Raw genomic sequence first — 14564 nt, forward strand, 5'->3', positions numbered from 1 at the left:
TTCTTCAAAGCCCTTGTCCCATAAAGGATTTTCTTAATTGTCTTCTCATCCTTGAGATTCCTGGCAGCCCCACAGCTCAGCTGTGACAGCCGAGGGATCTATTTGGATTCTTCACATACCACATACATTGCACCCACTTGCCTGATTCTTGAGTTGTGTTGGGGTTTATACATTCATAGGATGAATTACTGCTGCCTTTCAGAAAAAGAAACCAGGGCAGTATTTGTATGGCAGTGCAAAAATTTTACAACTTCAGTAAAGTGGACAATTTCTATGCTTTCATGTTAATATAAATTCTTTTACTGAAGTAGAATATATATAACTAAAAGGGGTACAAATATTGGAGAGCTCCAGAAGCAATTCCAAAGTGAAAAAACCTGTACAACCATCATTCTAAGACAAACAAGTCACTACCAGAAACTTAGAACTTCATCCCCGCCCCCCACCTACTCTGGTTCCAAATGACGACTCTTCTTTTCCTCAGAGGAAACCTCGCTTCTAACCGTGCAGATTAGTTTTCCTGGTTTTGAACCTTATGTAAAGGGAATTACAGAGAATGAACTGCATCTTGTTTCTTTCATTTGGTAGTAGAACTGTAATAATCACACAGCACTGCACGTAGGGGTGGTTTGCTTCCATTTCAATATCATTTGGCACACAGACACGAGCATTTCTGATGAGTTATACCTAGGGGGAAAATGATGAATCACAGGGATTATGTATGTTCAAATTTAGTTTGTATGTTCAAATGACAAATGATTTTCCATGGTATGGGTAGCAAAGTGTACTCACACCAGCCATGGATAAGAGTTTCAGTCATTCAATCTCCTCACTAAACTGGGGATAGTCAGACATTTTATTTTTCATTGTAGCCCCTCTAGGGGTTCTAATTTATATTTCTCAGATGACTAAGTGTATGGATCATCTGACACTTAATTCATGAATATCAGATGCTTTTGTTAAATATTTTTTCAACTATTGAGATTATACAATTGTAAATACAGTAGATTGCATTGACTGATTTTCAAAAGTTTAACTTTTCACTCTTGGAATAAATCCAGTTTGATCATCTTTATCAACTTCAATTTAATATTTTGTTTAAGATTTTGCACATATGACACAAAAGAAACTGATCTAAAGGATTCTTTCTTGTAAAGTCCTTAGGTTACACTGGCATTATAAAGCAATATTCAAAATGTTAATGTTACCTCTTCCTCAAATGTTGAGATGAATTCACTGATGGGGTTCTCCAGGCTTGAAGTTTTGCCTCATTTTGTTTTGTAGGAAGGTTTTTCTGTTGAGAAACAGATGAATCAGCATCCCAAATGCCTATTTCTTTTCCTCTTCCTGTTATTATCTCCCTTCTCAAGAGTAATCCCCAACCTGACTTCTGAGACAATTATTTAGTTTTGCTGTTGGTACCTTATTGGAATCTGTTAAGCAAATCTGAGATTTGTTTTTTGAACCAGTAGGGTCGCACAGAGTCAGACAGGATTGAAGTGACTTAGCATGGTTACTTTTGGTATTGTTTTACATACACCTGAAAAAATGCCTATTCTGAAGCTGTTGAAAGCTGTGTGCTATGTAAGTCAATGAAGTTTGACCATTTTGCTCTTCAAATGTTGAATATCCTTAATGTCTATTTATCTGCTTATTCTATCAGTGAGAGATGTGATAAAATCTCTATGTGGATCTGTCTAATCTTCTTTTTGGTTCTGTCCCTTTTTGTTATATTTTATTGATATAATAAATTGAATATATAATTGATAAAACAAGTTGAATAGATTGAATATATCAATAGATAGATATAACAAACTGATAGATTGAAGATTTTACTGTTTTGAAATATCTCTCCTTACGTCAGTAATATCAAAGTAGATTTCAAGGCAACGGATATTACTAAAGATAAGAAGGGATATTTCGTAATAGTAAAATATCCAGTCCATCAATCTAGCATGAGCTGCTAAATGTACTGCAAAACTGCTGGGAACATATTCTTTTGATTTACAGTTATCTGAAGGTGTCTTTATTTTGCCTTTATTCTTAAAGGATATTTTCAATGGAGTAAATATTCTGGGTTAACACATTTATTTTTCACTTTGGCACATTGAAAGTATGGTCCGTCTTCTCAGTTTCATTATGTTTGATGAGAAGTGGTGGTTCTCGAAATGGCTGTAGCCATTGTTATTGCCACTGAGGCTCTTGTTGCCAAAGAAATGTATTCCTTTTTACCCTTACTGCCTTTGCAAACTTTTCCTTATCTTTTTTTTAAATAGCAGTATAGTTGACTTACAATGTGTGTTAGTTTCTGGTATATAGCAAAATGATTCAGTCATATATATATATTTGTTTTTAACTTGTTGATAATATTTTACTGTTGTTACTTATAGGTCTGGCCATTTTTAAACACTTTCTGTTTTGTTTTGTTTTGTTTTGGTCAGAAGTTCTACTTGTATGTACTTAAGTCTTGTTCCTTTATATTCATCCTGCTTGGGTGTTTGTAGGACTCTAATTGGGGCTTGTCTTCTTTCATTACTTTTTGGAAATTATTGAACATTACAGTCTATGGGGGTCACGAAAGAGTCGGACATGATTTAATGACCAAAAAAAAACATTTCTTTAAATACTGCTGCTTCTACTTTCTATTTTCCCAAGACTCAAATTATGTGTATTTTACAGCTTTTCACTGTGCCATACATCTCTTGACTTGTCTTCATATTTTCTACATTTTAAAATTTCTCTGTGCTTTCATCTGGATTTTCTCTGACATATCTTCTCAACACTAATTCTGTCTACATAGTGTTTAATCTTCAGTTAAATCCAATCCACTGAGTTAATTTCATCTAAGTGGGTTTTCCAGTTCCAGAATTTTCATCTTGTTTCTTTTTTATAGTTTCCAGTTCTCTGCTGAATTTCCTTACAAATATTCATTTAATTTAAATTCCATGTTAGATAATCCTAATATCTGAATCACTTATGAGTCTTTTTTCTACTGATGTTCCCCCTTCAAAAAATCTTGTTCTTTTTATAGGCCTGGTTTTTATTTTAATGATTGCTAACACTGCGAACAAGAAATTATAGACATCACATGAGGTTCTGTATGATAGTTTTTAATAAAGGAAAGCTTATGTCAAGGCTTCAATAGTCTTATGCTGCTGCTGCTGCTGCTGCTGCTAAGTTGCTTCAGTCATGTCCGACTCTGTGCGACTCCATAGACAGCAGCCCACCAGGCTCCCCTGTTCCTGGGATTCTCCAGGCAAGAACCCTGGAGTGGGTTGCCATTTCCTTCTCCAGTGCATGAAAGTGAAAAGTGAAAGTGAAGTCACTCAGTCATGGCCAACTCTCATGACCCCATGGACGGTAGCCTACCAGGCTCCTCCATCCACGGGATTTTCCAGGCAAGAGTACTGGAGTGGGTTGCCATTGCCTTCTCCCAATAGTCTTATAGATATCCAAAAATAGACATCAAAAAGCTGAGCAAAGACCTGGGGAAATGGGTTATGGACCTGAAACTGGGGACCAAGCTGTCCCATCCATCTCTCAAGGAACTGCATGTCCCATATCTGCTTCTTGCTCCTGCTCTTTGCTAATCAGCTTTTATTTCTGATTTATTAGCATGTTGTTGTTGTTGTTGTTGTTTAGTCGCTCAGTCGTATTCGACTCTTTGTGACCCCGTGGACTGCAGCACGCCAGGCTTCCCTGTCCTTCACCATCTCCTGGAGTCTGCTCAAACTTATGTCCATTGAGTCAGTGATGCCATCCAATATAAACAACGTAAAATGTCAACCTACCCCAAATCTTCATGACATTATAGATCTCATACTCACCTATATCTTCCTGACTGACTCAGTATATCTTAGTTCAAATTTCTAAGGAAGAGGATATTGAAGACTTAGCCAAGTCTGTGGCTGATTGGCACCTGCTGGAACAGGTGGAGAGGTGTGAACTCACATGTTCCAAAAAGGCAGCAAGATCAAGCTTAGAAGTAAGTCTCAGCAGGGACTTGCCTGGCAGTTCAGTGGTTAAGAATGTGCCTTCCAATGCAGGGGACGTGGGTTCAATCTTCAGTCAGAGAACTAAGATGCCACATGCCATGGGGCAACTAATCCCATGTGCCCTCGCGCCACAATAAAAGATCCCACATGCCACAAACAAGACCTCAGGCAGCAAATAAATAAATAAAATTTAAAAAGAAGTCTCAGTAGAAACCAAAGATACTCATATCTAGTGTGAAAACATTAAGGTCAGCATCACTAGATTTTGCGTTATTTTCTTCATTTGGGCTTCCCAGGTGGTTCTAGTGGTAAAGAATCTGCCTGCCAATGCAGGAGAAATGAGATATAGGTTCAATCCCTGGGTCAGGAAGGTCCCCTGGAGGAGGGCATGGCAATCCACTCCAGTATTCTTGCCTGGAGAACCCTATGGACAAAGCAGCTTGGCGGGCTACAGTCCACAGGGTGGCAAAGAGTTGGACACAACTGAAGCGACTTAGCATGCATGCACACATTTAATCTGTTAGCTTCTCTGAAGATAAATTACATCTCTGCTTTTAATTTGAATTTTTCCATGAGTGAATAGAATTTGACTTCATATATGTATCCCTCGTGGATGACACATTTTTCCAGAGAGAATTTACTTCTGGTTTTGTCAGGCTGTTAGAGGCTATTACCTTAATTTCATGAGGGACTGAATTGATTTGGAACAGAGTTTTAGTCCTGTGAGTATTGGTCTATTTCTAGATCATCGTTATTCATAGACAGCCTTGACTCTCACAGATTCTCAGGGTCCTAACCTTATATCTGGTGACCAGAACCCATCCTCCTTGGCATACTCTGAACTCTGGGAATTTTGTCATCCCCCCTCCCCATGAGACCTTCAAAAGATCTGAGCCCCTCAGCCTCTGCTTTCACTTTCATACTTGAAAACTGCCTGGAGGGAAAAAGATGAGCCTTGAATACCAGGCTCATTTCTCTTGGCTTCTTTCTTCTTCTAGATCTTTGCCTAACAAATGTTCACTTCCTTAGTAGCTTTTCAATTCCTTCAAATAGATTTTTAATATTTTGCCTAACTTGTCTAGTTATTCTTAGGTTGCAGGAGGTTGTCCCAGACAACTTAGCCACTGCAGAAAGCCAAACTTTGTATGTCATCCACGTACTTTCCAAGAATGTTACCATTTTAGAATAAGAATTGGTCTTATTCCTGGGATCTTTGGTCACTCCATATTATGGAAGATCTTATATCTAACTTTTATATTAATTGTCTCACCTGATGCTTTTTCTCAATAGCTTTCTGAAAATATAAGCCCATTTGGCACATTTTCTGCTCTTGCCCCTTGTCTCAAAGAGAGATCCCAAGCTCAGGGTGAGCAACCTATGAATATGGAACAGTGTTATCTAAGCCTCATCCAGCTAGGATGTGGCAAGTGGGATAATGATGACAATGCTTCTTTCTCTGCTTCTTAAATGTGTTGTTGTGCCTATGACAATGTCATAGTCCTGGGGTCAGGCCACGAGATCCATTCTTCCATTTCCTTCCACTGACCATCAGTTCTATTTCTAGATCTCTCCCCACTGGAGTGATCGTCTCCTACTGAGAGTCTTGGTCTTCTACATGCCCTTCCTCCAGGACATCCTTCAACATCTCCTGTATGCCAGGCAGGAATCTAGCCCGGGAGCTGGACAGTGGAGCACCCCTGGGTGAGTCCTCTTTACCTAAGTGGTCATTAATTGTCCTCTACCTTAGTATATCTCATTCTCTGCCTTGGAAAATTTGACCTCCTCTGATGCTTGTTCCAAACTAGTAAGGAGTCATCTAGTATTCCTGGTATTGTGATTCTGAGGCACAGCCTACCCCCTTGTCCCACTTTTCCTTTTTATTCCACCAGCTGATCCCCTCCAGTGCCCCCAAATAATCTCACAGATGCCAACCTCCACTGTGCCTGCAGCTCAAAAGCCATAGAAAGCCCTGGCTGATTACATCACTCCAGGAACTTATGAAGTTTCTCATGCTTGCTGCAGTCTTACCCTGCCACCTTCTTATCAGTCAGTTTAGTCGCTCAGTCATGTCTGATTCTTTGCCACCCCATGGACTGCAGCACAACAGGCCTCCATGTCCATCACCAACTCCCAGAGCTTACTCAAACTCATGTCCATTGAATTGGTGATGCCATCCAACCACCTCATCCTCTATAATCCCCTTCTATTCCTGCCTTCAATCTTGCCCAGAATCAGGGTCTTTTCCAATGTCAGTTTTTCACATCACGTGGCCAAAGTATTGGAGTTTCAGCTTCAGCATCAGTCCTTCCAATGAATATTCAGGACTGATTTCCTTTAGGATGGACTGGTTGGCTCTCCTTGAAGTCCAAGGGACTCTCAAGAGTCTTCTCCAACACCACAGTTCAAAAGCATCAGTTCAGTGTTTAGCTTTATTTATGGTCCAGCTCTCACATCCATACGTGACTACTGGAAAAACCATAGCTTTGACTAGACGGACCTTTGTTGGCAAAGTAATGTCTCTGCTTTTTAATACACTGTCTAGGTTTGTCATAGTTTTTCTTCCAAGGAGTAAGCATCTTTTAGTTTCATGGCTGCAGTCACCATCTGCAGTGATTTTGCAGCCCAAGAAAATGAAGTCTATCACTGTTTCCATTGTTTCTCCATCTATTTGCCATGCAAGGAGATCCAACCAGTCCATTCTGAAGGAAATCAGCCCTGGGATTTGTTTGGAAGGAATGATGCTAAAGCAGAAACTCCAGTACTTTGGCCACCTCATGCGAAGAGTTGACTCATTGGAAAAGACTCTAATGCTGGGAGGGATTGAGGGCAAGAGGAGAAGGGGATGACAGAGGATGAGATGGCTGGATGGCATCACTGACTCGATGGACATGAGTCTGGGTGAACTCTGGGAGTTGGTGATGGACAGGGAGGCCTGGCGTGCTGCGATTCATGGGGTTGCAAAGAGTCGGACATGACTGAGTGACTGATCTGATCTGATCTGATCTGATGGGACTGGATGCCATGATCTTAGTTTTTTGAATGTTTGAGTTTTAAGCCAGCTTTTTCATTCTCCTCTTTCACTTTCATCAAGAGGCTCTTTAGTTCTTCTTCGCTTTTTGCCCTAAGGGTGGTGCCATCTGCGTATGAGGTTATTGATATTTCTCCCAGCAATCTTGATTGCAGCTTGTGCTTCACCCAGCCTGGCATTTTGCATGATGTACTTTACATAAAGTTAAATAAGCTGGGTGACGATATATAGCCTTGACATACTCCTTTTCCAATTTGGAACCAGTCTTATACCTCAAGTATAACCTTCTTATACTTGAGGTCATTCCACCCCAGTCTAGTTACTATTACACAGGGACGGGGAATGGCAACTCAGCTCAGCTATGGAAACTTCCCACTTTGTTTTTTTATCATCCCTTCACCTGGAAAACAATGCAAAGTATATGCAAGCCTTTGGAGATGTACGATAGTTCAAGCTAGGGGAACTGGGTTTGTTGGCTCTCCCTTATTTCTCAAAAGGCATGTCCAGAGACGGGTGGTCTCAGCAGTCTGCAAAGAGAGAGGAGTTTCCTAGGTCAGAGGAGGCTGACTTCCAAATCTTACTGCTTTTCATACCAGTCGGGGGCTGGAGCCTGCCAGCCATGTCATCTAGACTGAATGTCCTAGATCCATCACTTCTTGCTGTGCCAGTTACACAGCCTGCTGTTGCTGCTGCTAAGTCGCTTCAGTCGTGTCTGACTCTGTGAGACCCCATAGATGGCAGCCCACCAGGCTCCCCCGTCCCTGGGATTCTCCAGGCAAGAATACCGGAGTGGGTTGCCATTTCCTTCTCCAATGCATGAAAGTGAAATCACTCAGTTGTGTCTGACTCCTAGTGACCCCATGGACTGCAGCCTACCAGGCTCCTCTGTCCATGGGATTTTCCAGGCAAGAGTACTGGAGTGGGGTGCCATTGCCTTCTCTTGTTACACAGCCTAGTCTCATTTTTACTTTTCATTTCTCTCAGGGCAATGAGACCTATTTCTTAATCATCTGTTCTCATTCTGTCCAGAGGCTCTTTCAAACTTTCATCTCTCTACCTCTTCTCTCCCTCTCATTAGAAATCTGTGAATCGGGGAGGAGCCAAGATGGTGGAGGAGTAGGATGGAGAGAACACTTTCTCCCCCACAAATTCATCAAAAGAGCATTTAAAAGCCAAGTAAATTCCACAAAACAACTTCTGAATGTCGGCAGAGGACATCAGGCACCCAGAAAAGCAACCCAAGTCTTCGAAAGGAGGTAGGACAAAATATAAAAGACAAAAAAAGAGACAAAAGAGGGAGGGACAGAGTTCCGTCCCGGGAAGGGAGTCTTAAAAAGAGAGAAGTTTCCAAACATCAGGAAACCTTCTCACTGCTGAATCTGTGCCTAGCTTTGGAAGCACAGAGGGCAACATAACAAGGAGAAAAAATAAATAAACAATTAAAACTCGCAGATTGCGAGCCCTACGGTAACTCCCGCAGCGGAGAAGCAGCGCAGACGCCTGCACACGCCATTAGCAAGCGGGGGCTGGGCAGGGAGGCGCGGCGCGGGCTGCATCGCTTAGAGTAAGGACCTGGCCTGAATATTCGAGCGCTATCTGAGCAAAATAATCTGGGCTAGCAAAGCAGACTGTGGGATATCTATCACGCGAAAAGCCAGCCCTAACCTAAGACACCGCCAGGTCCGCGCACGGAACAAAGGACTGAACAGAGATAGCCGGCTGCAGACCTTCCCCCTCCGGTGACACGCAGCCAGAGCCGGAAAGGGGCAATTGCAGCCCCAGAGAGACATTATCTATAAAACTGTAAGCAGGCTTCTTTGCTAACTAAAACTTCTTGGGGGTCTGGATAGTCAACATCTCCCTGAGAAGGTGCACCGGTTGTACACCTAGATAACCGATCGGCGGGGAGGCGATAAGTCACAGCAATCGCGCTCGCGAAACACCTTATCACCTGAGCTGCTTGGACCTGGGAAGGGCACAAAACGCAGGCCCAACCGAGTCTGTGCCTCTGAGGACTACCCGAGTGCCTGAACCTGAGCGGCTTGGACCTGGGAGGTGCAGGCAGCCCAGGGCCGGCCACGGATGGTTCCCGGTGGAACAACCTAGAGCCTGAGCAGTGTGGGCAGGGAGGCTACACGCCCCGTGAGAGGGGGCAGACCCAGTGTGGCTGAGGCATTGCAAGCACACACCAGTGTTACTTATTTGCAGCATCCCTCCCTCCCTCCCCACAGTGAGACTGAACAAGTGAGCCTAAAAGAAAAAAAAAAAAAAAAAGTGTCCTCCACCGTCCCCTTTGTGTCAGGGCAGAAACCAGACACTGAAGAGTCCAGCAAACAGAAGAAGCTATAACAGAGGGAACCGCCTTGGAAGCTACAGGCAATAGATTAAAACCCTGTGGTTACTACTGACTACATAGGAAGGGGCCTATAGATCTTGAGAAATAGAAGTCGGACCAAGGAACTAGCCAAAAATGAGCTGAACCCACAATACTCACAACAAAACCAGAGAAAGTCCTCGATATATTTTTACTATTTTTACAATCATTCTTTCTTTCTTTTTTTTTTTTAATTTTTTAAAAAAATTTTAAGTCCTCTATTATTCCTTTAATTTTCACTTTTACAACCTATTACTATGCAAAAAAAAAGACCCTATTTTTTTTTTCTTCAGCAAACTTCACATATATATTTTTTATAATTTTTTGACCTTGTTTTTTTTTTTTCTTCTTTTCTTTAACATTGTATTTTTGAAATTCCAAACTCTACTCTAGATTTTTAAGTTTAGCTTTTTGGTATTTGTTATCAATTTTGTAACTATAGTTTTTTTATAATTTCTGTGACTTTTTTTTTTCTCTGTTTCTTTCTATTCTTCTTTTATATAACACTGTATATCTGAAATTCCAAACTCTACTCTAGATTTTTAATTTATGCTTTTTGGTATTTGATATCAATTTTGTACCTGTATTTTCTTTATAATTTTTGCAACATTGTTTGTTTTTGTTTTTCTTTTCTCTTTCTTTTTCTTCTTCTTTTTTTTTAACATTGTACTTTTGAAATTCCAAACTCTACTCTAGATTTTTAACTTTTGCTTTTTGGTATTAGTTATCAATTTTGTACCTATATTTTCTTCATAATTTTCGCAATCTTGTTTTTGTTTGTTTGTTTTTTCTTTCTTTTCCTTCTTCTTTTCTTTAACATCGTATTTTTAAAATTCCAAACTCTACTCTAGATTTTTAATTTTTGCTTTTATGTATTTGTTACCAATTTTGTACCTTTAAGAACCCAATCTTCAGTACCCATTTTTCACTAGGGAACGAGATTACTGGCTTAACTGCTCTCTCTCCCTTTGGACTCTCCTTTTTCTCCACCAGGTCGCCTGTGTCTCCTCCCTAACCCCTCTCTACTCTACCCAACTCTGTAAATTTCTGTGTGTTCCAGATGGTGGAGAACACTTAGGGAACTGATTACTGGCTGGATCTGTCTCCCTCCTTTTCATTCCCCCCCCTTTTTCCTTCTGGCCACCTCTGTCTCCTTCCTCCGTCTTCTCTTCTCTGTATAACTCCGTGAACATCTCTGAGCGGTCCAGGTGTGGAGTGCACATAAGGAAGTGATTATTGGCTAGCCCACTCTCTCCACTATTGATTCCACCTCATCTCATTCGGGTCACCTCTAACTCCCTCCTCCCTCTTCTCTTCTCCATGTAACGCTGTGAACCTCTCTGGGTGACTCTCATGGTAGGTAAACTTTTCATCTTTAACGTAGATGTTTTATCAATGGTGCTGTATAGAAGGAGAAGTTTTGAAACTACTGTAAAAATAAGACCAATAACTGGAAGCGGAGGCTTAAATCCAAACCCTGACTCCAGGGAATTCCTGACTCCAAGGAACATTAATTGACAGGAGCTCATCAAACGCCTCCATACCGACACTGAAACCAAGCACCACAGAAGGGCCAACAAGTTCCAGGGCAAGACATACCAAGCAAATTCTCCAGCAACAAAGGAACACAGCCCTGAGCTTCAAGATACAGGCTGCCCAAAGTCACCCCCAAACCATAGACATCTCATAACTCATTACTGGACACTTCATTGCACTCCAGAGAGAAGAAATACAGCTCCACCCACCAGAACACCAACACAAGCTTCCCTAACCAGGAAACATTGACAAGCCACCTGTACAAACCCACACACAGAGAGGAAACGCCACAATAAAGAGAACTCCACAAACTGCCAGAATACAGAAAGGACACCCCAAAATCAGCAATTTAAACAAGATGAAGAGACAGAGGAATACCCAGCAGGTAAAGGAACAGGATAAATGCCCACCAAACCAAACAAAAGAGGAAGAGATAGGGAATCTACCTGATAAAGAATTCAGAATAATGATAGTGAAATTGATCCAAAATCTTGAAATCAAAATGGAATCACAGATAAATAGCCTGGAGACAAGGATTGAGAAGATGCAAGAAAGGTTTAACAAGGACCTAGAAGAAATAAAAAAGAGTCAATATATAATGAATAATGCAATAAATGAAATTAAAAACACTCTGGAGGCAACAAATAGTAGAATAACAGAGGCAGAAGATAGGATTAGTGAATTGGAAGATAGAATGGCAGAAATAAATGAATCAGAGAGGATAAAAGAAAAATGAATTAAAAGAAATGAGGACAATCTCAGAGACCTCCAGGACAATATTAAATGCTACAACATTCGAATCATAGGAGTCCCAGAAGAAGAAGACAAAAAGAAAGACCATGAGAAAATACTTGAGGAGATAATAGTTGAAAACTTCCCTAAAATGGGAAAAGAAATATTCACCCAAGTCCAAGAAACCCAGAGAGTCCCAAACAGGATAAACCCAAGGCGAAACACCCCAAGACACATATTAATCAAATTAACAAAGATCAAACAAAAGAACAAATATTAAAAGCAGCAAGGGAAAAACAACAAATAACACACAAGGGAATTCCCATAAGGATAACAGCTGATCTTTCAATAGAAACTCTTCAAGCCAGGAGGGAGTGGCAAGACATACTTAAAATGATGAAAGAAAATAATCTACAGCCCAGATTATTGTAAGCAGCAAGGATCTCATTCAAGTATGAAGGAGAAATCAAAAGCTTTTCAGACAAGCAAAAGCTGAGAGAATTCTGCACCACCAAACCAGCTCTCCAAAAAATACTAAAGGATATTCTCTAAACAGGAAACACAAAAACGGTGTATAAATTCGAACCCAAAACAATAAAGTAAATGGCAATGGGATCATACTTATCAGTAATTACCTTAAACATAACTGGGTTGAATGCCCCAACCAAAAGACAAAGACTGGCTGAATAGATACAAAAACAAGACCCCTACATATGTTGTCTACAAGAGACCCACCTCAAAACAGGGGACACATACAGACTGAAAGTGAAGGGCTGGAAAAAGATTTTCCATGCAAATAGGGACCAACAGAAAGCAGGAGTAGCAATACTCATATCAGATAAAATAGACTTTAAAACAAAGGCTGTGAAAAGAGACAAAGATGGTCACTACATAATGATCAAAGGATCAATCCAAGAAGAAGATATAACAATTATAAATATATATGCACCCAACACGGGAGCACCGCAATATGTAAGACAAATGCTAACAAGTATGAAAGGAGAAATTAACAATAACACAATAATAGTGGGAGACTTTAATACCCCACTCACACCTATGGATAGATCAACTAAACAGAAAATTAACAAGGAAACACAAACTTTAAACGATACAATAGACCAGTTAGACCTAATTGATATCTATAGGACATTTCATCCCAAAACAATGAATTTCACCTTTTTCTCAAGCGCACATGGAACCTTCTCCAGGATAGATCACATCCTGGGCCATAAAGCTAGCCTTGGTAAATTCAAAAAAATAGAAATCATTCCAAGCATCTTTTCTGACCACAATGCAGTAAGATTAGATCTCAATTACAGGAGAAAAACTATTAAAAATTCCAACATATTGAGGCTGAACAACACCCTGCTGAATAACCAACAAATCACAGAAGAAATCAAAAAAGAAATCAAAATTTGCATAGAAATGAATGAAAATGAAAACACAACAACCCAAAACCTGTGGGACACTGTAAAAGCAGTCCTAAGGGGAAAGTTCATAGCAATACAGGCACACCTCAAGAAACAAGAAAAAAGTCAAATAAATAACCTAACTCTACACCTAAAGCAACTAGAAAAGGAAGAAATGAAGAACCCCAGGGTTAGTAGAAGGAAAGAAATCGTAAAAATTAGGGCAGAAATAAATGCAAAAGAAACAAAAGAGACCATAGCAAAAATCAATAAAGCCAAAAGCTGGTTCTTTGAAAGGATAAATAAAATTGACAAACCATTAGCCAGACTCATCAAGAAACAAAGGGAGAAAAATCAAATCAATAAAATTAGAAATGAAAATGAAGAGATCACAACAGACAACACAGAAATACAAAGGATCATAAGAGACTACTATCAACAATTATATGCCAATAAAATGGACAACGTGGAAGAGATGGACAAATTCTTAGAAAACTACAACTTTCCAAAACTGGACCAGAAAGAAATAGAATATCTTAACAGACCCATCACAAGCACGGAAATTGAAACTGTAATCAAAAATCTTCCAGCAAACAAAAGCCCAGGTCCAGACGGCTTCACAGCTGAATTCTACCAAAAATTTAGAGAAGAGCTAACACCTATCCTGCTCAAACTCTTCCAGAAAATTGCAGAGGAAGGTAAACTTCCAAACTCATTCTATGAGGCCACCATCACCCTAATACCAAAACCTGACAAAGATCCCACAAAAAAATAAAACTACAGGCCAATATCACTGATGAACATAGATGTAAAAATCCTTAACAAAATTCTAGCAATCAGAATCCAACAACACATTAAAAAGATCATACACCATGACCAAGTGGGTTTTATCCCAGGGATGCAAGGATTCTTCAATATCCACAAGTCAATCAATGTAATACACCACATTAACAACTTGAAAAATAAAAACCATGTGATTATCTCAATAGATGCAGAGAAAGCCTTTGACAAAATTCAACATCCATTTATGATAAAAACTCTCCAGAAAGCAGGAATAGAAGGAACATACCTCAACATAATAAAAGCTATATATGACAAACCCACAGCAAACATTATCCTCAATGGTGAAAAATTGAAAGCATTCCCTCTAAAGTCAGGAACAAGACAAGGGTGCCCACTTTCACCATTACTATTCAACATAGTTTTGGAAGTTTTGGCCACAGCAATCAGAGCAGAAAAAGAAATAAAAGGAATCCAAATTGGAAAAGAAGAAGTAAAACTCTCACTGTTTGCAGATGACATGATCCTCTACATAGAAAACCCTAAAGACTCCACCAGAAAATTACTAGAACTAATCAATGATTATAGTAAAGTTGCAGGATATAAAATCAACACACAGAAATCCCTTGCATTCCTATACACTAGTAATGAGAAAACAGAAAGAGAAATTAAGGAAACAATTCCATTCACCATTGCAACGGAAAGAATAA

The 14564-nt window shown here is 40.0% G+C and overlaps 1 long non-coding RNA gene across 1 annotated transcript; it reads right to left on the bottom strand.

Annotated features, from left to right (window-relative positions):
* Window positions 1-277: 277 nt before the first annotated feature.
* Window positions 278-3435, bottom strand: LOC147370699 (uncharacterized). The gene is made up of 2 exons (XR_015165424.1): window positions 1209-3435; window positions 278-687 (listed from the first exon to the last, which is right to left on the bottom strand). It is a non-coding gene; the product is annotated as an uncharacterized LOC147370699 (long non-coding RNA).
* Window positions 3436-14564: the final 11129 nt, after the last annotated feature.

This window comes from Bos grunniens, chromosome 6, assembly GCF_055505025.1.
Source record: "Bos grunniens cultivar Pamir isolate PY7600 chromosome 6, Bosgru_T2T1.0, whole genome shotgun sequence".
NCBI lineage: Eukaryota > Metazoa > Chordata > Mammalia > Artiodactyla > Bovidae > Bos > Bos grunniens.